General features: G+C 47.5%; 1 long non-coding RNA gene across 4 annotated transcripts in view; it reads left to right on the top strand.

Moving 5' to 3' along the window:
• The window catches only part of LOC135903160 (uncharacterized), a 313,803-nt gene that overhangs the window by 148,075 nt on the left and 141,673 nt on the right, over positions 1–24,055 (top strand). The window contains exon 5 of one of the 4 annotated variants that reach the window (XR_010564742.2): positions 4,727–4,750. The exons of the other annotated variants lie outside the window; for them this stretch is intronic. This is a non-coding gene — a long non-coding RNA (uncharacterized lncRNA). Of the gene's footprint in view, positions 1–4,726; positions 4,751–24,055 lie in introns of those variants that run through there. 4 annotated transcript variants of the gene reach the window in all.

The following is a 24,055-nucleotide window of genomic DNA, read 5'->3' as shown; positions in this document are numbered from 1 at the left end:
GACCACTTTCATGCGCAGATCGGGCGGCTTCGTCGGCGTGGTCATTCCCGCTGATGTTACAATGTCCTGGAAGCCACTGAAAGATTATGTTATGTCCCTTTTCATGGCTTTGATGATATATGTGCCGAATTTCTGAGGCCAGTTGTTCACTGGGTCCGTGGCGCATTGGGCTTCCTATACACTGAAGGGCTGCCTTGGAGTCACTAAAGACTGTCCATTGTTGCGGTGGCTTCTGCTTAATGAAATCAAGTGCAACACGAAGCGCCGCGAGTTCTGCACCCGTCGACGTGGTCGCACATGAAGTTCTTACTTTGATTTCCTCAGATGTTGCAGGGATGACGACTGCAGCAGCAGAGCTGTTCAGTTTTACTGAACCATCTGTGTACACATGTTGCCGGAATCTGTGCACGTTGTGAATGTGCTCCAAGGTTGCTTGTTTCAAAGCTTGCAGTGGCGCTCCAGCTTTCTTTCTGATTCCTGGAATTGTCAGTTGCACTTGCGGCCGGTGCAGACACCACAATGGATCTGATAATCGTGTAGCGGGCGTAAATTCTCATGGCAAGTAGGACTGATGTCTTACAATAGTTTTGACAAAAGTTGAAAGTGGCCTCTTTGCTGGCAAGCAAGCAAGATGGTGGGAGGGAATCCGAGTCAGGTGTGGGATGTATGCTCTCAGGACATCTGTATCCATGTAAACGGTCAAAGGAGCGTCTCTGGCTATGGCCACTGTCGCAATCGATGACGTAGTTTTGGGGAGACCGAGACAAGTCCTGAGTGCTTGGGCTTGCACGCTTTGGGGCTTGCGGATATTCGTAGTGCCAGTATTTCCTAGTACAGGTAAGCTGTACCGCAGGAAGCCCCAAAACAGTGCTTTATATAGTTGCAACATTGACGGTACTGTTGCGCCCCATGACTTACCGCCGAGAAACGCAAGAAGGTCCACAATGGCGGCCAAACGCTTTGTCATGTACGAGATGTGAGGGCTCCAAGACAAGTCTCTATCAATGATGACGCCAAGAAATCGGTGCGTTCGTCTATATCGCATAATTTGGTCATTAATCCGCAATGCATACGGGGCCATCGCTTTCCGAGTAAAAGAAACGAGTGCACATTTCTCAGCGGAAAGCTCCAGGCCTTGTCTTCTTAGATATGTTGACACAGCTGTTGAGGCTTTCTGAAGTCGTGCGCGGACTTGTACACGTGTCACGCCTGAGGCCCATATGCAAATGTCGTCTGCATAAACGGAGAGCTGAACGCTGAAGCTGAAGTAAAGAGCAAAAAATACGACGCTGCTAATGAGCGGCAAAAGCTGCGATTGCCAACCGCTTTATGCTTCGTCCGCTCAACGCTGAGCGTACGTTCCGCAGTGCTCAAGAAGAATATCTTAAAAGAAAGTCAGCCATATAAGAAAGGTAAGTGCCATTTTACTTCTGATTAGCTTACATAGGCTGCCATTAGTATACGATACTTTGCTATTGAGCACAGTTAACTGCACTCTAATATTTCATCATCTTTATATTGTCCGTTTGCACTGTCACTCTCCAATTACCCAAATTTCATCTTGTCTCGATGACTTGAATGCGAACAGCTTTTGAGCCCCGGCTTTGCGGCCTATGGTAATCGATCTTGGCGAAGCCTGAAATGATACACGCGGACTCTGTACAAAATGCCTCATCTTAGTCGAAGAGCAGCAGAACACGCCAGAGAGGTCTATGGAAACTATCGCGACGGAGAAAAAAAAATGAAATGTTCAGTAACAAGATGAATTTACTACTACCAATTATTATGCAACGGACGCCAAGAGCGCTTCTATGACTACACTTCAAACGAAATATTTAATGATCCCTCTAGGACCGCCACCCAAGAGAAAAATTTCCTTTTCGCTTGACGCCCTGAAAAAGTTTCGTGTTTTCAGTCTTTAACGAGTCATTGCACAAGATCGTTGTTTTAAACTGCGCGTTGTGAAATGGTCATCTCATAGCAGCTAGCGTTATGCAACACATCAGAGTTGAATGTTCATGTCGGCTGTTACGGGCATATCAATTAAAAAAACAATAATAAGTGACTCCAATTACTGATATAGCAGTATCGTATCAGAAAAGGGGATGTAGAACAGTTGAGGTCGTACCTATAGTAACATACGAGGTCTATTAGAAAAGTATCCGACCTTTGGCCGAAGAAAAAAAAACTGGCATAACTGGAGCGGTGGAAACCTAATCACCTTCAAAGGAGTCTCCTTTGGACTCCACACACATCTCCCAGCGGTGCTGCCATTGTTGGAAGCATTCCGAGAAGGCCTCTTTCGGAAGGGAGTTTAGCTCAGCTGTCGTTGCAGCCATAATGTCCTCTCTTGTCTGAAATCGCGCTTCTTTCAATGGCCTCTTGATTTTGAGAAACAGCCAGAAGACGCAGGGGGCCATATCAGGAGAGTAAGGAGCCTGTTGAACTACAGGAGCCTGGCTTTTCGCCAAGAAAGTCTGAATCAAGTGCGAGGAATGTGCAGGAGCATTGTCGTGATGGATGCGCCAATTTCCTGTTGACCACAACTGCGGTCTCCTGCGCCGCACAGCATCACGTAGGTGACGGAGGACATCCCTGTAGTATTCTTTGGTGATTGTTTGGCCCTGTGGTGCGTACTCGTGGTGTACCACACCGCGGGAGTCAAAGAAAGCAGTCAGCATCACTGTGACGTCGCTGCGCACTTGGCGGGCCTTCTTTGGTCTTGCTGACGTGGAATGCTTGCACTGTGACGACTGGGATTTGGTTTCCGGGTCGTACCCCTACACCCAAGACTCGTCACCAGTGATTATGGTGTTCATGAAGTCGGGGTCACTGTTTGTGGAATCCAGCATGTCCTGTGAGACTTCAACACGAAGTTGCTTTTGCTCCACCGTGAGCAGCTTCGGCACGAATTTCGCCGCCTATCTCTTCATGGCGAAATCTTCGCTCCTAATGGAATGTGCAGAAAAAGTGCTGATCCTCACCTCTGCCGCAATTTCTCGAATAGTCTCACGACAATCCCGCATCACCACAGCGTTCACTTCGGCAATGACCTAGTCATTTCGGCATGTTGATGGCCGACCGGTGCGTAGCTCGCTCTCCACCGATGTGCGAATGTCTTTTAACCGGTTGTTAACCACTCCTTAATCTGTGTGCTGCTCATAACATCATCACAGAAAGCCGTCTGAATCTTCCCAATGGTTTCCGCCGGGCTATCGCCTAGTTTCTAGCAAAATTGGATGCAGTAGAGCTGGTCCCGTCACTCCGCCATTTTCCTTGCTATAAAAAAACCGACGAGAGCACTGCGCACTACCTAACTCAAACGCTGCGTTCCAGCGACTGACGCTATCCGCAGGCGGGAAAAAATTCGCGCATGCGCACGAAGCTTCAAGGTCGGCTGATGCAAGCACGCTTGTTTCATTCAATCAGGTGTTCGCAAAAAAAAAGTTGGATACTTTTCTAACAGACCTCGTACGCTCGAGAGAGGCGCGTAAGTAAGAGGATGGCCATGCGCTGGTTGAGGGTTCAATCAGTGTTTATTCACACACATCTCATTTGTTCATTCATCTCTAAAAAATATGTGAACGGTAAGTAATTCAACCGACTGTTGGCAACATTGTGCACCGAGTAACATCATTCTGAAATAGTATTTTGTTTCTAATCGGCATACCGCCCCAGGCCTCCCCGTCTTTTATGAGAAAGGAAGGCGTGACGAGATCCCCGCAGCACTCCCTTGCCTTTGCGGAAATATCTTTATGACATCAAACTTAGCAATGTGCTTCGTATTTTAGATCAGCGATGAGACCGTCAAGTATAGTCGATAACCTCTACGAGGACATCTATACAATGAAAGGGGTTCGAAGTGAATGACGTTATTTAAGCCCTGTCGCCCGCGCTGGGACATCATTCATTATATGTTCTGACAATTAGCTTCAGGAGAGATTGCTGTTGAGCTAGTTAAAGCAAGACAAAACAATGTTTGAAAAGCGAAAGACACCGAACAACAAGCAGAGACGGACACAACGCAGCGTTGTGTCAGTCTCTCTTCCCCAGTTTTCTGCCGTATTTTCATTCTTAACCACTTGCTTTGCCAGCGCCTTCTTTCCGCCGCTCATCTTCTTTCGTTTTGAATATAGTTTGTCGAGAGTGGAAAAAAGGATGATTGCTTGCAGGAAGGGATAGCTATGGGTACTGAGTGACACCGAATTGTGGAGCCAACTTTCTCTTTGTTGCAGTTTACCTTGTTGCCTAATTCTGCGCTCGGTGTAATATGGCAACGTGACACGACGTAGGTATTCGCCTTTTAAAAAAATAATGAATATAGTCATTTTTTTAAAAGAAGTCAAACCATGATTCCGTGACACTTTTAAACTTGAGCCTAATGACGCCACTTTAACCTACAGACCTATTGCAGCGCCAGGACTAGCATGGTCATTGATGGATGGATGGATGTTATGAGCGTCCCCTTTGGAACAGGGCGCTGGGTTGCGCCACCAAGCTCTTGTTATTTTGTTGCCTAATGTCTTATTTATGTTAAAGAAGAAAAAAAAAGAAAAAAAAACACGACGCATTCCCATAACCAAAATTTCTGAACTCGTATTGAGAACTTTGTTTTTGTACGCTTCCGTTGTTTGTCATTTCCCTACCTCCACCAATCTTCCAATCGCCTGTTACTAATATTTATTGCTTACATCTTTATTTTCCCCATGCTCTCGCTGAACCCAAGGGCTTCAAGGAGACCAGAGGTGCCTAAATCGACCGCTGGGTAGATATGTTCACATTCCAATAAAACATGCTCCATCGTTTCTCTAGCTTTACCGCAGCAAGCACATGTTTCTTCTTCCTTGTTGTATCTCGCTTTATAAGTGCGTGTTCTAAGGCATCCTGTTCTCGCTTCGAAAAGTCATGAGCTTCCCTTTGAGTTATCATAAATTGTTTCTTTCCTGATTTCGTTTCTTCCTCTTAAGTAGTTACTCAAAGCAGGTTTCTTTGCTATTGCCGCCACCCATGAGATTATCTCAGCCTCTCTGACTTTCCGCTTGACGTTATTTGTTGCCGTGTTGCTCACATACAGGTGGCATACTTGCTGGTAAGCTTCCTAGTTATTTTCCTCCAATGTGAATCAATGCTTTTCCTGTACAAATACCTGAAAACTCTGCCAGTCCATTTACTTTCTTCCATATTCCTCAGGCTCTTCATAATCAATTTTACTGTTAGCTTCCCCCACTTCAAAACTAGTCCAACCCATATCACCCTGCACAGCTTCATTTGTAGCCTTCCCGTGAGCGCCAAATGCGAGGCGTCCCACTGACCTGTGGTTCCCATCGAGTCCTAATTGTACCCCCGATTTCAAGCAAACAACCACATTTAGAAGTGTAAGTCCTGGAATCATTACAACTCTCCACATACCCTGGAGCACCTGGTACCTATTGTATCCCCATAGCGCTCTGTGCTTCATTATGGCTGCATTTCTCTTCCTCTTTACTGTTATTGTTGTTTCCTGCGTTTCCATATATCTATGCATTCGTTTATCCATATACCAAGGTATCTATATTCTTTTACCCGAGGTATTTCCTGGCCCTGTATTACCACTATCTGTTCACTGTTTTCATTAAATACCAGAACACCTGATTTTCAAACGCTAAATTTCAAACCGAAATTCTCGCCTTCCTGTCCACAGATATTAACCAGACGTTGAATGTCACTTTGCTTGTTAGCTAGCAACACAATGACGTCCGCATAAAACAAACCTGGAAGCTGCTGCTCTACTACTGCACTCGCTTGTTTGTGTGAGATATTAAACCCGCTATTACTTCCTTCTATCGCGCATTCTATCCTCACCATGTAAATAAACAGCAGTGCGGATAAACAGTGCCTTGTTGATATCAACTTTCTCCTCGCTCCTCACCCCTTCCAATTCAACGCAAACGGTATTTTCTAGGTAAATCTCTCTCAAAAGCTATAGACAATCGTCGCCTAAGCCTTCTTTTTCCAAAACATCCCACAAAATGTAACGGTCTACGTTGTCTTACGCGCCTGTAATGTTTAAAAAGGCCACATATAACGGTCTCATTTCTACTCTTGATATTTCAATACACTGAGTAAGGTCAAATAAGTTATCATGCAAACGCCTACCTATTCGGAAGCCATTCTGACGTTCTCCCAAAATGCCATTATTTTCTGCCAATGCTTGCAGCTTTAACTTAATTGCCTGCGTTGCTAACCTGTGTATTACCGATCTAATGGTCAACGCTTTATGGTGTGAATTCTTTCTTTTTCCCTCTTACCTTTATAAATTAAATTAATTCTTCTTTGTGGTCTGGTATTCGTCTATCTTTCAGACGTTTTTCTACTGCTTTCAATAGAGCTTGCTTACTTTTTCGTCCTAGTTCGTTAATCCGCCTAACGGGAACCTCGTATAGCCCTGCGGTGCGCTTCGGAATTATCTCTTCGGCTCACTTCCACTTTAAATTTGTCAGTACCAGCTTCTTTTTCCATCTGGTTCTGTTTCATGCCCCTTTCTTCCATAACTACATCCTTGTCGTTGCCTTGGAAATATTCGGTGTTATTTTTTCGGATGCAATTTAATACCGCGTCCTCTTCCAGTTTGTCCCCATCTTCGTCTAGGATATGTTCTTCTATTGTTTCAGACTTCCTGCCTAATAATTTTATGTGGTTCCAAAATATTCTATATGCGGCCTTCTTTTCCTCACGTGTTTCTGACAACCAACGTTCACTTTCACCTTTTATCTTTGCTTGCACCAGTAGTTGAATGATAGATTTTTTTCTCTCGGTATATTTCCCATTTTCTGGCTACTTCATCCTGCGGCAAGTGCGCATTTTTTTGCCTGCCTGTGCTCTCGAGATGCTTTCTGTCGTTCGGCGATCGCTCCTCGTATCTCCGTGTTCCACCAGCTTTTCGGTTTATTTTTTCCTTTCCAACAAACATGTTGCTTCTGTTTCCGTATGTCTGTCGTTATTACAATTAGAAGCTCACTATATTACCACTCCTTGCTTGGCCATTTGCCAAGTTCTTCCTTGACTCTCGTGTCTATATTTGTTATTTGTTCAGTGTTCAAATTTGGACTGGCCATTTTGCGCTCCTTGCTCTCTTTCCCAACTGTGTATCCCAATTTCAAAATTATGCGTTTATGGTCACTCCTTATGCTGCTATACTCTTCCTCGTCGATGACCGTTTCGCTCAACTTATCATGAATTGCTTCTGTAGTCAGACAGCGCGCTCTAATGGTCAAGCTAGTTCATTCTATCATCCGCCGCGGTGGCTTTGTGGCTGTATGTATCTATAGCGAGGGTCTCGAATCCGGCAGCTTTTATGCCCTCAGGCAGCATGTGTAGGTTTACTGACCAGTTGACTTCACCCAAGCAGTTCACGTCTACGCGAATTCTGCGGTAGATAGGATGTTCTACATGCACTGCCACAACCGTGAGTGGTGGCGCTGGCTTCCACGCCTGGGGTGAGCTCTAGTAGATAAACATAAATACCCCTGAAAGTGGATGGGAAAATGGCGCCGCGGTTGCTCATTTGGTAAGAACATCACACGCGTATTGCGAAGACGTGTGTTGCTATCCCACCTGCGGTCAGTTGTTTTTCCATTAACTTTCATTTGAATTCTAATCAATTAACAACTACAAATATTTTTCGATATGCTGTCCTTCGTGTCATTGTTGGCTTCCTAATATTTGGCTAATAAAAATCGAGCCCTGGGGTTTTCTTTATTCGCGATAACGCAGCGCGCGCGCGCGCGCGCTCGCACGCACGCACGCACGCACGCGCGCACGCACGCACGCACGCACGCACGCACAGACACACACGCACGCACGCACACGCACGCACACGCACGCACACGCACGCATGCACACGCACGCACGCACACACACACACACAAACACACACACAGACACACACACACACACGCACACACACACACACACGCACACGCACACGCGCGCACACACACACACACACACACACACACACACACACACACACACACACACACACACACACACACACACACACACACACACACACAAACGCGCGCGCGCGCCCGCGAACGAGCGATTAGTACAGGTTAAAGAACGTCGGGTGGTCAAAATTATTACGGAGCCACTGCGTATAGCATCTTTGATAGCCTGTTTGCTGCTTTAAGACGTAAAACCCCATAATTTGGTTTGATATGATTTCAGGACATGTTGTCCCTCGTGTCTTTGTAGCGCATGCGTTATCCACACTTCTGTGGGAGATAATGAGTTTTTCTCTGATATTATATAGCTCGACCTCATGAGAAACTTTCCATTTTCCGAATATCGCTGCTGGAACCTAGATGGCAGTTAAGCAGTTTAGTGTGCCTCTTGCGAAAAGTCAAGAGATGCACTAAACTTCACTGACATGATCAGGCGTTACAAGTCAATAGAAGCGACAAGAATGCCGGAAAATCCAAAGGCACGAGGTAGCGAAGGTCATGTTACACTTGACTTGAATGAGATGCTATAATTTGTTCGCTTAAAGCTAATTCACACCGAACAGTAGTGGGGCAGAAATAACGAAGCTGTCGTTTCCGAAAACATGGTATCTCATGGTTGAGGGACAGCTATTTGATCCGCGTAGAACATAGAGGGAGTGAAGTAATTTCAACGACGCGCTCGTTGGAGGCTAATTTAAGCAGAAATGGCTGCCTGTTTTGTTCAAGTTTCTATCTCTGCAGCGCTAGACATCCAACAAAGGTGTTCCAATCTAGCCCGCACCCTGCTGCAACTAAAAATTCTTGCCTGACTGCCAGAGAATGACACTATATTACTGGGCGGCATCATCTTTTGAAGTAACAATAAACCTACCAGTCTGAAATCGGTCATGAGATCAACGCCGCAATGTCGTCTACAATTACACTATCCCCTAGTCGCGCCGTCCAGCAGAGATCAAAGGAAGTCTTTGTTATCACGTTTCAACACTCACTGTGGCAAAGTCATTGCAGTCCTGTAGGACGAGAGAGGGACATAACGAAAGCAAAGGACAGCGAGAAAGTAAAATAAGTGATCAGTACCTCTTCAGGGTGTGCCGCAAAGCTCTGATGCTGGCAGAAGAATTCTGGAATGAAATTCCAGTCTCATGACGACTTTAATAAAGAACAGGGGTGCAGACAATTCACGGTCACTTCACGGCATGCTTTAGAGAACGTAGACAAAGGAAGCACTAACGAAGCTGGACGATGGGGTTAGCGGGGAGTGCAGCAGGCACTGAGCGAAACAAAACAAAAAAATTAAAGAAAGAAATGTAAAGCGGGAAGGCCGCTAGAGATAAAAAAAGGTCGGACTAAGGTCAAAAGAAGGGCTCTGTGTCAAAGGAAATGTCGCAAGAATGGCTCGTCCTCTGCTGCATAATTCACGCGGCACAGCGGCGGGGAGGCGAAGAACGGTGTCACGTCTGAGAGCGAGACCCAGAAAGAAGGTCCTCGGTTATGCGCAAAGGAAATATTCTGTCCGCAGGCAGCGAGCCCATGCCCGTGTTTTTATACCGACCAATAAGCCGAGAGCAAGGCACTGATGGCGAGCGATACGGATATTAAATTGAAGAGAGCGCGGCGGCCCCAACTGAAGGCAGTACGATACAACATTTATTACGGGCACCGCAAGAATGGCCCAGGACGAGCGCCGGTGTGCGCGTACCCGCGGCACGACGAGCCGCGCGCGCCGTTTCTGCGCCGCCGACACAGAAAAAAAAAAGAAAAAAGAAGGGCGGCTCGCGAGGAAGCTGGTACTTGTAGCCAATGCCAATTTCTCTCCAGGGCCTGCAGCAGCGTTATCCTGCTCTTCGGTATCGTTTTTCATCAACTTAATACAGCTGCTGAGAAAAGGGACAAGTCTCGCTCACATCGACGCGAAAATCGCGTCTCTTTATTGAAATGCAGCACGTGGCCTCCCCGAGCATTAATTTGATTGAGCGTTCAAAAATAAGTTTGACAGGTGCTTCTTTAGGTAAGTCGGCCTTCCTCACATCTCCGATTACTTTATTTTCCTTTCATTATACGCTTTTATCGCAAAAAAAAGAAAACGAAACAGAAGGGAGAGTAAAGCTCGTTATTCTGAGGCAGTTCCTAAAGAAGCCCCGTGTGCCTGAAACAAGATATACTTTTTAGCTCATATTATATGCATGACAAAAGCAGCTGCTAGTCAGCGAGAAGCACACGTGGAACGAGGAAACTGGCTGAGGAAAAGACAAGACCATAACTTCGAAGATCCGATGACAAGGCGCTTGTACGTAATTGTATCATAAACGATCAAATTTCTAACTGAGCAAGTTTAGCACCAAAAAAATAAAGACAATAGGAAAGAGAAGAAAAAATGGAATTGAGCAGTATAATGATCTTCTGTTACCTGTTCTCGGATGTCAGGCTGCAAGTTAAATGGTAAAAAGAATGTTGCCTGGTCTGAAGAAATTAAGTATATACTCTGTATTACAATATTGGGTTCAAGAAAATTAAAGAAGTACAAAATCGCTATAAATGCACAATAGCGCGGGGCGAAACATTGTCTCTTGCCTTGGAGATTTTTCTCAGCAGTCTGGTGAACCGAAAGAATGTAAATGCTGTTGGCGTAAAATAAAGAGGTTTCAGGCTTAATTAACGTCTCTTTATACATGATCGCCTCTATATTTGTCGTAAAATGCCGCCACAGGTAAACACACTAACTGTTAGAAAAGTCCTTGCTACATAGGCTAATAAAAGGCAGAACAAGGGCTAGAATAAAAGCGAATGAAACGCATGCAACTGAAACGTGGCTTTCATATTTAAGAGACAAAATAGAGTGTCATCTTTGTGTGTTGTATTTAGATTCTCGAAAGAGCGATGAATGTCTGATTTGCTTCTTAGTCTGGAAAACAGTCCGACGATGCTTGTTTACAAAGAAAGGCTAAAATAAATTAAACCCTCGAGATTTACAGGCCAAAGCCATATACGAGTCACGCCATTGTAAGAGACTTTAGATTAACTTTGACCACCTGGGCTTTTTGTTTTTTGACGAGCACCCAAATGCACGGTACATGAGCGTTCTCGAATTTCGCCCCCATCGAAATGCGGCTGCTGCGGCAGAGATCGAACTGGTCACCTTATGCTCAGTAACTCAACGCCATCGCCACTGAGCTACCGCGGCCGGTTCAAACAAAGGCAGATAAAGGGAGAAATAAAAGTAAAGAAAGGGCCGGAGGTTAACCAGAGCATATCTCTGGTTGACTACCCTGCACAGGGACAGGGATACGAAAGATGAGAGAAAAATAAGACAAGGAAGAAAAGAACCAATTCAGAACTGTCTCTCTTGGCACAGTCTCATAGTCTCACATATTAGTCTCACATAGTCATAGTCTCACATATTAAAATGCAGAGTGCCCGATGCAGGCACGTACCCAGGATTTTTTTCGGGGGGGGGGGGCCACCACCTCCATCATCATCATCATCATCATCATCATCATCATCATCATCATCATCATCATCATCATCATCATCATCATCATCATCATCATCATCATCATCATCATCATCATCATCATCATCATCATCATCACCACCACCACCATCATCATCATCATCATCATCATCATCATGTTTTATGTCCACTGCAGGACGAAGGCCTCTCCCTGCGATCTCCATTTACCCCTGTTCTGCGCAAACTGATTCCAACTAGTGACCGCGAATTTCCTAATTTGATCGCTCCACTTAGTGTTTTGTCGTCCTCGATTGCGTTTTCCTTCTCTTGGTACCCATTCTGTAACCCTAATGGTCCAACGGTTATCTAACCGGCGCATTACATGACCTGCCCAGCTACATTTTGTCATCTTGATGTCAATTAGAATATCGTCTATACCCGTTCGCTCTCTGATCCAAACCGCTCTCTTTCTCTCTCTTAACGTTATGCCTAGCAATCTTTGTTCGATCGCTCTTTGCACGGTCCTTAACTCATTCTCAAGTCTCTGCCCCATATGTCAGCACTGGCAAAATGCACTGATTGCACACCTTACTTTTCAATAATAATGGTCAGCTTGCAGTCAGGAGCTGGCAATGTCTGCCGTATGCGATCCAAACTATTTTTATTCTTCTGTGACTTTCCTTCTCATGATCAGGGTTACCTGTGAATAATTGACCTAGGTAAACGTACTCCTTCACAGTCTCTAGTGGCCGACTGACGATCCTGATTTCTTGTTCCTTTGCCCGGCTATTTATCATTATCGTCATCTTCTGCATAATAATATTCAACCCCACTCTTACACTCTCTCTGTTGAGGTCTCCAATCATTTGTTGTAACTCGTCTGCATTGTTGTTGAATAGAACAATGTCATCGGCAAACCGAAGGTTGCTGAGATATTTGCCGTCGATCTTTACTACTAAGCCTCCCCAGTTTAATAGCTTGACAATTCTTCTAAGCACGCAGTGAATAGCCTTGGAGAAACTGTGTCTCCCTGTCTGACCCATTTCCCTATAGGTCTCTCCCTGCTTTTTTGTGCAGAATTAAGGTAGCTGTAGAACCTCTGTATATATTCTTACGCGAAGGACGAGCTAGTAAGACGAGAAACTATTTACAGATTATATTTACAACAACGGTTGCAGCGCTGACCGGTTGGATTCACAGCGCGAGCCCAGTTCGTTCTTCCTCCTCTTTTCTGGAGTGATGGCGCCCACGCACCTCGTTCAAACAAACAAATACCACACGCATGTAGCAATATTTTTCAAGCTTTTTACGTAAGCGTTCTGTAGTCCTTGATTACGTACTGCCTCTAGACTGCTGGTATCTCTACTGAATCAAATGCATTTTCGTAATCTATATAAGCCACATAGAGAGGCTTATTGTACTCTGCAGATTTCGCGATAACCTGATTGATGACATGGATGTGATCCATTGTAAGGTATCTCTTCCTGAAGCCAGCCTGTTCCCTTGGTTGACAAAATCCAGTGTTGCCCTTATTCTATTGGAGATTATTTTGGTAAATATCTTATGTAATACTGGGAGCAAGATAATGGTCCTATAATTTTTCAATTCTTTACCGTCTCCTTTTTTGCGGATTAGTAAAATGTCTGCATTCTTCCAGTTTTCTGGGACCCTTGCAGTCGATATACAGTTCGTATAAAGAGCCGCCAGTTTTCTAAGCATTATGTCTCCTCCATCTTTGATTAAATTGACTGTTATTCCACCTTTTCCTCCCGCTCTACAACGTTTCATGTCTTGCAGCATACTTCTGACCTCATCGCTAGTTATAGGAGAGTTTCTGTATCCTGTTCATTACTGTTTCTAAGTGAGGTATCGTGACTCCTCTGGGTACTGTATACAGGTCAGCTTAGAATTTTTCCGCTGCTTTTACTGTATCTTCGAGATTGCTTATGGTATTATCCCTCTTATCTTTTAGTGCATACATCATGGTTTGTCCTATGCCAGGTTTCTTTTTTACTGATTTCAGGCTGCGTTCATTTTTTTACGGCTTCTTCAGTCTATCACATGTTATAGTTTCGAATATCAGTTATTTTCGCCTTGTGGATCAGTTTTGACAGTTCCGCGAATTGCGTAACGCTGTGCGGCCGCCAGTCCCATACAACCGCGTAGAGCGCAGGACTCTGCGATTCTAGACGTACTGCGCTCACCGAGAAAGGTTAAAAAAACACCCACATAAGCACAGCAGAGATGTGGCTACGTGAGGCGGTTCGACCGATAACTATAGAAGCGTCATTCAAAGCAAGTGATTATTTTCCACTTCCGGCGGCGTTTTCTCTACTTCCTTTTTAAATAAAAAGATGTTGATCCATAAATATTCTCATAAACAACGGTTAACATTTTTATTATTCGCTTTTGCTTACAGTTTGGTTGTTGCGTTGGCTCTCTCCCTTAGTAGATCGCTTAATTTCTCAACTACTTGCGATTTTTGTTTCCGGTTTCCAATTTTGCACGAAAAGTGCTATACAATTAAGGAAAAACAGACGAGGTAACTGGCGACAGTCATCTTGCTTATGAGTTTAAGGGTTATGGAGTTATGGCAGGGTTTCATGATGGACGCTTTTTCACATCATTTTATTTCCCACCTTATCTAACCCGTATCACGTGTATATGGTTCCGGGCATCTGTCAGCGTCGTGGCGAGCCGTAACTTAAGGAAATAATGAAGCAAAGGGAAAAGTTAAACGCAATTGGTGTTTTCTCCGGCCGCAACTCGTTCCATGAGAGTACAGACCAGCTCAGTAACAGCCGCATCCATTTCCTGGTCCCAGGATCAGCCTAAACAAAGAAGGTTGACTAACAAAAGCAACAGCTATGCGCGTGACGGTTGAATAGATGGTGACAACTAAGCGCATCTCGAGTTAATCGCGTGGGTGCGGAATCTATGAGAAAACTGTCCTTCACATCACAAGAAATGCCGATAACTACCGCCATCTAAAAGGATCGAGTGAAAAAGGCAGCATAAGGCTGACCGAGGAACAGGTGCCAAGTCTCAACATTAATCTGGCGGCCAAGTCTCAACATTAATTTGGCGGCGCTTTAGGAATGTGTGAGGAGTGGTGGCGTGGGTGGGGAAAAGGGGGGGGGTATGCCACTTGATTTCGGGGGGGGGGGGGGGCCCGGGCCCCCCCGGGCCCCCCCCCTAGGTACGTGCCTGGCCCGATGACCATGAATGATCATTGTGGATTACACCGATGATATCAAGAGCAGAATGACAGTATGATAGCCTCTTGGTACTGTAGGATATCTACGGAAGATGGGCTCTAGCTGTGATGACGGGCGTTCTAGGCGCAGCACAGTAATTCCGGTTGACGAGTGTGCGCTGCACACTTTTCTGAAGTTGTAGTAGAGTCACTGACGGACAGATTGCACGTAGCTCTCGATACTATAGAATTATGCACACCTGGCCTAGTTTACCTTAATTTATGCAATTGCCCTAAAGGGCCCGATGGATGCATTCCACATGGGCGAAGCAATAATAAAGGGTAAATACATGATAGATTGTGGAAAATATCTACGTGGTGGCAATGTGTGTGAGTGAGTAAAGACTTTATTGGAAAACAAGGTATTGACGGTCGACCTTGTGGTTAGGCAGCCACGAGCCCGTGGGCTTGGGCGGCTTGTTCAGCTCTCTTGATGACCTTGGCCTGCAGGTCAGGGTCGGAGCTGAGCAATACGGCCTCCCACTGCTCAGTATTACTTATTTCATGATTTGTGTGATTTTCCGCTGGGCACGGCCACATAATGTGGAACAGATCCGCCTTTTTCTTACAATGGTTACATGTATAAGGTATTGGTCCAGGTAGTGGTTATGAAAGGCTACGGGGTTGGGGTAGGTGTTCGTCTGAAGTCGCCTCCAAGCTAGTTCTTGTCGCCCTGCTGTTGTGCTGAGTCGTTTCCTGGTAAATGACCATGCGATCCCTCTCTGATCCTAGCGTGAGCCGTCCGGGTGCTCGGTTGGCGAGTCCTCGTGCGGTGGTGTGGGCGGCATCGTTGCCGGGTAGGTAGAAGTGTGCTGTTGCCGAAATGATCTGGATTGGTCGTGGGCGTTGGTTGGTGTCTGTTATGTGTTTTACGGGAGTCGAGACTTGACCTTTGGCAAAAGTGCGTACTACTGCTCTGGAATCGCTAATAATGTAATGACAATGTGTGAAGGCTATTGCCAGAGCGATAGCCGCCTGTTATGCTGTTTCAGTGCTTGTGGTTTGGTTTGAACTATCAGCACGCATTTCACCTGAGGAGTCCACCACTGCGAGGGACATACAGTTGGGTTCTATTCATTCTGCTGTTTCGACATAGACTACGTGTTTGAACGCGTGGAATTTCTGATGTAGGGCTTTGGACCATTCGGCTCTCCTTTCCTTGTGAAATTCGGGGTGTATATGTTTTTAGGGAGTGGATTAATTTTGAGATGGCGCTTCTGATCGTGAGGAATGTCTAATTTAGTGTATTGCATCAACTCGTAGTTGATGCCGAGATTCTGAAGGATTGTTTCGTTCAGCGGCACTCTGAGCTGGCCTTTCGTATTGAGATATTAGGTGCGCTTCCAAAACTTCCGCGAGAGAGTTGTGCACACATGGGCGAGCAATTTAGCGTTGGCCGTTCTTATAGGTAGCCGAAGAGTCTGTTTACAGGCCCTCCGGATAATTCCCTCTATTTTCTCTTTCTCGGCCGCTTTGAGGCAGAGGTGCGGGGTGATGTAGGTGATGCGGCTTAGCACGAAGGCTTGTGCCAATCGTATGAGGTTGGCTTCTTTCATGCCAGAGTGTCGGTTGGCAATTCTTGAGATGAGTCGCTTCGTCTGTTGGACGCACGCTTCTAGTTTATGAATGGTTTTGCCGTTGCGCCTGTGAGCTTGCATGAAGAGGCCAAGTACACGGATGGTGTTCACCACCGGGATCGCGCATCCTCCGGCTTGCACAGTGATCTCTGGGGATGGTCCAGTGTCGGATTTGCGGTTTGTAGGCTCTGAGTAGGAAGAGTTCTGATTTTTGCGGGGAGCAGGCGAGGCCTTTGCTGGTCACGTACTTTTCAAACGTGCCTACAGCTTGTTGTAACGTGGTTTATGTATCTCTATCGCTTCCTTTAACCACCCACAAGGTGATGTCGGCATACTGACTGTGGTGTAGATCTTGAATCTGATGAAGTTGTTCCGGTAACCGGATCATTGCTAAATTGAAGAGGAAGGGGGACAAGACTGATCCCTGCGGCTTGTCACGACTTCCGAGAGGGATCTTGTCCGATTTTAGTACCCCTATTCTTAGTTCCGCTGTGCGGTGGTTGAGGGAATCTTTGATGTAGTTGTGGGTCCTCTGGCCTACACCTAGGTACTGTAGATTCTCCAGTATAACATGATGCACTACGTTGTCAAAGGCTTTTGCCAGATCAAAGCCCAGGACAGCCCGGGTACTATTCTCGGATATGTGGTCTAGAACTTGATGTTTAAGCTGAAGCATGACGTCTCGCGTGGAAAGTTTAGGACGAAAACCAATTATGGAATTGGGGAATAGGTTGTTGTCCTCCGCAAAATTGGGGAGGCGGTTCTGTATCACCTGCTCTATGAGTTTTCCTACGCACGAAGTCAGAGAGATTGGGCACAGGTTCTCGAGATGTAGTCGCTTACCATGTTTAGGCATAAATATTATTTGTACATGCTTCTATTGCGAGGGGATAGAACCTGTTTCCCAACAGTGGTTGAAGTAATCTGTTAGGGCTGTGATAGATGCATCGTCTAGATTTCGGTGGTTCTGATTGCTTATGCCATCGGGGCCTGATGCAGATTTAGTTCGGAGTTTCAGCAAGACGGCTCACACTTCAGCCTCTAGGATGGGTGCGTCTAGCTTTTGATTCTCCGGACCAGCGTATGGCTTCTAGGGAATTCGTTCACTTGCACCTATGTACCGGTTTCTGAGCTCTGTCAGGAGCTCGTCGTCCGTGCCCTGGTATTGGTGAGTGATCTTATTGGGGCGTTTCCTTTGCTCGGATTTACTATTACCCGGATCCATAAGATATCGGAGGAGATTCCACATTTTGGCTAGGCCGAGTTGTCCCTGCATGCTGGCGCATACCTTCTCCTTTTGGTGCTTTGTTAGTTCGTTAGCGTAGTCTTCGATTTCCACGTCGATTTGCGCGGTGCGCACGCGGAGTGTACGGCTCAGCTTATTCTTTCTAACCAGCGGGTTTGCATGCTCTTTCTGGCCTCCCACAAGTGTAAGAGGCGGCTATCCACCTCGGCCAGACCATCATCTTCAGGAATCTCCCTCGTGGCGCGTTGCACGTAGTCTCTGAGACCCCTATCCAGGACTCGAGATCGTTTATATGCTAGGTGGCGGTTGCCTCCCGAATCTGGCGGAAGCGGTCCCATTCCGTGAGCGTGACTCGTTTGCCCTTCTTGCGGGGTGGACCTGCCTGAATGTGGATTTCTCTGATATAATGATCGCTACCAAGGCTTTCCCCGGTATTAATCCAATCATAATTGTTTATGTTTATGATGAAAGTTTGATCGGGAGTGGTGTCAACACTGACACCATTCCCGTTTACGGGTGAGTGTCTGGGGGTCTGCGATGAGAGTCAGTCCCTCTTGTTGGGCTTCTCGCCAAAGATTACGACCTTTGACCACCTCTGTGTGGTATACCCATGCAGTGTGGGGAGCGTTAGAGTCACCTAATAATAATATGACCTGTTGTTGGGAGATTCTGAGAGACTTCCTGAATAGAGTTCCGAACTTGGGGCGTCGGCACCTTTGGCTACCATAGACATTAACGATGAATATGCTTCCACCCTCGTTACGTTTAGGGATGAGTTCAAGAAAGACGTGGTCTATTTCGACTTCTTCAATATCATGTTTAATGGCTGTTAGATTTCTGTGAACTGGAATAGCGGTGGTGGAATCAGACCCAGAAGCATTATAGGATTTGTACCCTGCCAATTTTACATGACTTCCGTCTCTTGAAGGGCAATGATATCTGGGGCCTCCTTGCCCCGAACGAACTGCTGAAGGTTTCCCGTTTCCGGTGAAACCCACGGCAATGCCCCTGTCAGATCTTGTAGTTAGGAGTGTGAGCCATGTTGAGGTGGCGGGGGTTCAGCCGCCGGTTTAGAGATTTAGGATAGGGATCGGGGATCGTAGGGTTTGGATGCCATGCCCACAGGGAGGCTGAGGTGGAGGTGAATCTCGACTCCCAATGGAAGACTTTGGCTTCGGTCGCGGCTACCCGGTACTCTAGGTTGGTAGTTCTGGTTTACAGAGTGTCTAGCCATGCGCCTATTTGTTGGAAGTGGGCGCCATTCTCCTGGTATTGCTGAAGCATCTTGTTGACCAGTTCAGTAATCATATTGTCACGAGAGGAAAAGCCAGTCAGTCAGTTCTAAGCGAACGGCCGTTTACAGTTCGTTTTCGCAGCAGCTACCACGCACACTTCTTCTTCCTCGACAGCTAGCGCAACTAGCGCGTGCCATTACCCCTCCCTCCAAAAAAAAAAAAGAAAAAAAAAACAAATAAATAAATAAATAAAGTTGGGGAGATGTTAAATGCCACAAGGAAAAAAATAAAAGAAATGAGAAAGACAACGGACGAGACGACAGGGGCCGAATCACAAAGTTTGTGGATGCGAGTCAGCGCGAATGGTAGGGCTTCATCCTGGTAACGTGAACAATGTCAGAGGAACGTGGTCTACGGGAGTGGTGTGAACTGTCGGCTGGAATAACTTCGTAGTTGACAGGACTTAGACGACGCAAAACTATGTAGGGTCCAAAGTATCGGCGCAATAATTTTTCTGACCGGCCTCTTTGACGTATAGGGGTCCAAGCCCATACAAGATCTCCCGGGTTGTATGTGACGTCTCGATGAGATATGTTGTACCGACGAGCATCTTGACGTTGTCGGGATAGAATTCGTTGCCGCGCAAGGTGCCGCGCTGCTTCGGCACGCTGAACAAAGGCGTCTGTATCTGGTGCGGTATGTTGCGACGAAGTTGGTAGGAGCATCACGTCGAGCATAGTGGTGACGTCGCGTCCGTAGACCAGACGAAAAGGAGGAAACCCGGTGGTTTCTTGTAGGGCAGTGTTGTACGCGAATGTCACATACGGGAGCAGTTCGTCCCAATTTTTATGGTCCGTGGCAACATACATGGAAAGCATATCCGCAATCGTTTTGTTGAGACGCTCAGTTAAACCGTTAGTCTGCGGGTGATACGCAGTTGCCGTACGGTGCGTTGTCCCGCTCAGCTGCAGGATATTTCGGACCAACTGGGCAGTGAAGGCCGTACCACGGTCTGTGATGACGACAGCGGGAGCACCATGTCGAAGGACGATATTTTTGATGAAGAAGTTAGCAACATCTGAAGCAGTAGCTCGCTGAACGGCTTGTGTTTCGCAGTATCGAGTGAGGTAATCGGTGGCGACGACGATCCAGCGGTTATCAGCCGAAGACTTGGGAAATGGGCCGAGTAAATCCATCCCGACTTGTTCAAAAGGTGAGCAAGGAGGTCGGACAGGCTGAAGCAGACCGGCTGGTTTCAGAGGTGGAACTTTGCGACGCTGGCAATCTCGACAACTTCTGACGTACTGCTTCACGGTTTTTGTGAGGTTTTGCCAATAGTACTTCTGCTTGATCCTCGCGAGAGTACGCGTGAAACCAAGATGCCCAGACGTTGGTTCGTCGTGGCATGCACGTATAACGTCGTCGCGGAGAGTAGCGGGAACAACGAGCAGGAAAGCGGTTGCCGTAGGGTGAAAGTTCCGCTTGTATAGGATGTCGCCACGTAGGCAGAAAGATGACAAGTGACGCGCGAACTGCCGTGGGGGTTGTGGGCGGCTTCCTTCAAGGTATTCAATCAAGGGCTGGAGCTCGGAATCTTGGCGTTGCTGTTGAGCAAGGTTTAAAGACGGAAGAGTACAAAGAAAACCCGAATCGTCGTCAGTATCTAGTGGTGCGGGTTCGACGGGGGCGCGAGAGAGACAGTCGGCGTCAGTGTGTTTCTGGCCAGACTTATAGACGATGGTCACATCAAATTCCTGCAACCGAAGGCTCCATCTTGCGAGACGGCCTGAAGGATCTTTGAGATTCGCCAGCCAGCAGAGAGAGTGGTGGTCGCTGACGACACGGAAGGGGCGTCCGTACAGGTATGGGCGGAACTTCTGGAGAGACCATATGACTGCCAGACATTCTTTTTCAGTTGCTGAGTAGTTTTTTTCAGCAGCAGACAAGGTTCGGCTGGCATACGCAATAACGCGCTCAACACCAGCTTGAAACTGTACGACCGAGACCAACGTTACTAGCATCAGTATGCACTTCTGTGTCAGCCTCGGTGTCAAAGTGACCAAGGATCGGTGGTGTCTGTAGACGTTGCTGAAGGTCGTGGAAGGCGTCGGATTGTGCCGGGCCCCAAACAAATGTGACGTCGTTCTTGATGAGTCGTTGCAAAGGTTCGGCAATTTCACAAAAATTGGGTACAAAACGGCGGTAATACGCGCAAAGCCCTAAAAATCGGCGGACATCATGTTTTGTCTTCGGTATCGGGAACAGAGCGACTGCCAGGGCTTTGTCAGGGTCAGGGCGCACACCGGTGCTGCTGACAATATGACCTAGAAATTTGAGCTCCTCGTAGCCAAAGTGACATTTTTCGGGCTTCAGGGAGAGGCCGGCGGTGCGGATAGCTTGAAGAACCGCCTCAAGCCGCTGGATGTGTTGTTCAAACGTGGTGGAAAAAACAACTACATCGTCTAAGTAGACTAAACACGAGTTCCACTTGAGGTCAGATAAAACTGTGTCCATCATGCGTTGAAATGTGGCCGGAGCGGAACACAATCCAAAAAGGAGGACCTTAAATTGATAGAGACCGTCGGGTGTTATAAACGCCGTTTTTTCCTGGTCCCGTTCGTGAACTTCAATTTGCCAGTACCCACTACGCAGATCCATTGAAGAAAAGTAACGGGCATGTCGCAGGCGATCCAAGGAGTCGTCAATTCGAGGAAGTGGGTAAACGTCTTTTTTCGTGACCGTGTTCAGTTTGCGGTAATCGACGCAGAAGCGTAGTGAACCATCTTTCTTTTTAACTAATACAACATGTGAAGACCAAGGACTTGTCGATGGTTGAATGACATCATCGTCGAGCATTTGTTTAACTTGATGACGAATAGCATCCTGTTCTCTTTGCGACACGCGATAAGCGTGTTGGCGAACAGGTTGGACGGTCGGTTCAGTGATGATTCTGTGTTTGATTAAAGGAGTCTGTTTGACCTTCGACGTGGTGGCGACACAGTCGCTAAATGACGATAGCAGAGTGAGGAGCCTCTGCTTCTCATTTTGGTCTAGCTGTGGGTTGATGTGACTGGTCAAGTCCACATCGCTGGGTTCCGGAATCGAGATTGTCGTTACCGAAGCACAGGCGTTGGAATCGGCCACCGTTTCAAAGTAGGCCATGGTGGTATGCCTCGCAAAGTGCTTGTATTCGCCACTGAAGTTGGTAACTAGAATCGTGGTTTGCCTATGTTGGAGCTCTACGAGACCTCGTGCGACGCCGACTTCGCGATCCAGCAATATGGCGAGGTTACCTTCGGCAATGCCTATTCCTAGTTGTTCTTGGGGGCATTCAACGAGGACGAAGATGCTACTTCGAGGCGGTAACGTCACGCAGTCATCGACCACGCGTAAAGCCGCGCGGTGATGTTCATCCTCCACACTCGAATCCGAAGAAACGTAGTTAGAAAAAGTCACGAACAAGTCACGAAGGTTAATGATCGCCCCATACTCCTGGAGAAAATCCATGCCCAGTATAACTAGTCGAGAACACTTGGGCAGCACAAGGAAAGACGCTACGAAAGTCGAAGTAGAAATTGCAAGTCTGGCGGTGCATCGTCCAATGGGTGACACGAGGTGTCCTCCGGCCGTAATCAGATGTGGGCCGTCCCACGCTGTCAGCACCTTGCGTAGCCGAGTGGCCAGTGAGGCACTCATAACCGAGTAGTCAGCTCCCGTATCGACAAGTGCAGTTACCGGATAACCGTCGATTGAAGCAGTAATAACAGCAGAAGTTTTTTTTGCAGTTTCGAATGAAGGCGTCAGCGGTACGTCGCGAGGGGATGGCGTCGGCGGAGGATATTTGACGGTTCGCATGACAGCGGCCTCACCCCCGGAGGTCGCCGTTTTCAGTTTCCCCGGCGCGGGCTTCCACCGTTGACTCCAGCGGAATCAAAGGCGGGTCGAGCACGGTTTGGTGACGCGTACCGACGAGGTGAAGGCGACCATGACTGTCTTCGCTGTTGGGCAGGAGGAAGCCGGTTACTTTCTAGGTATTGCTCGATGTCGTGCGGGCGTTCGCCATAGCGCGGGCAACGGGCGTCCGGATGGTATCCCCGCAGACCAATCCGTCGGTACTGGCAGTCGCGATACATGTGACCAGCCTCCCCGCAGTGATAGCACAACGGACTGTTGTCGGGGGCGCGCCATACTGTAGATTTGCGCGGACCAGGATGAAAAGGTGCTTGCGGATTCGTGCGGTGGATCGGACTTGGGGAGCGTCGAGAAATCCCAGCAGGCGGCTGCGAAAAACGGCCCGTCGACGGCGCGGAAGCCCGAAGAGCATCCGCGTACGAGAACGTGGGAGGTTCGGGTCGTGTTGGTGGCGAGGGATGAACCACTTTGCCGATTTCTTCCCGAATGACATCCGTAAGAACCGCGGCACTGGGAGGTGCCGGAGCTGATGCAAAGGACTTCTGCAGTTCTCGAACGATTTGTCGTATTAGCTCGGTAAGGGACTCCCTGTCATCATTTGCAGGTACGAGAGAGCATGCAGCAGTCATGGTGGTCTGGTGTTCATACTGCGAGAGCCGCTGCCGAAGCATACGTTCCATGACTGTTGCCTCACGAATGAACTGAGAGACTGTTGTAGGAGGATTGCGCACGAGGCCTGCGAAAAGCTGTTCCTTTACGCCTCGCATTAACAGACGCACCTTCTTGTCTTCTGGCATTAGTGGATCGGCCCGACGGAACAATCGCGTCATGTCTTCGACGAACATGGCGATGGTTTCGTTTGGCATTTGGAACCTCGAAGACAGTGCCTGTTCGGCTCTTTCTTTCCTTTCGGGAGTGCTGAAGGCTTCGCAAAGCAGTCGGTAAAACTCCTGCCAGCTGGTAAACGAGGCTTCGTGGTTTTCGTACCATACTCTCGCCGCGTCTAAAAGGGAAAAGAAGACGTTCTTCAACTTACGGCGATCGTCCCAGTCGCTAAAGGCGGCGACCCGGTTGAAATGGTCCAACCAGTCTTCAACGTCCTCAAAGGCGTCGCCATGGAACGGGTTAGGCGTGCGAGGCGCGTTGAGAATGCATGGTACGGCAGCATTTCGGATCCCCTCGGTTTGGCTTGCGGTAGTTGTTGACATCTTCCTCACGGAGCTTGCCAGGGGGCTGTATTGCGGTGGAAGACCTTGGAGGCGACGGCTGCTTCGATAGATTTCTGCCGTCCCCGAGGTACTGGCGTCGGTAGCTTCTGGTTGAGGACCCGTAGGCATACGATGGATGCGTACCCCGCACCTCCACCAGTTTGTCACGAGAGGAAAAGCCAGTC

The sequence above is a fragment of the Dermacentor albipictus genome, chromosome 1 (genome assembly GCF_038994185.2).
Source record: "Dermacentor albipictus isolate Rhodes 1998 colony chromosome 1, USDA_Dalb.pri_finalv2, whole genome shotgun sequence".
NCBI classification, from domain to species: Eukaryota; Metazoa; Arthropoda; class Arachnida; order Ixodida; family Ixodidae; genus Dermacentor; species Dermacentor albipictus.
Note: the sequence above shows the minus strand (reverse complement) of the source record. Positions and strands in the feature narration are given on the sequence as shown.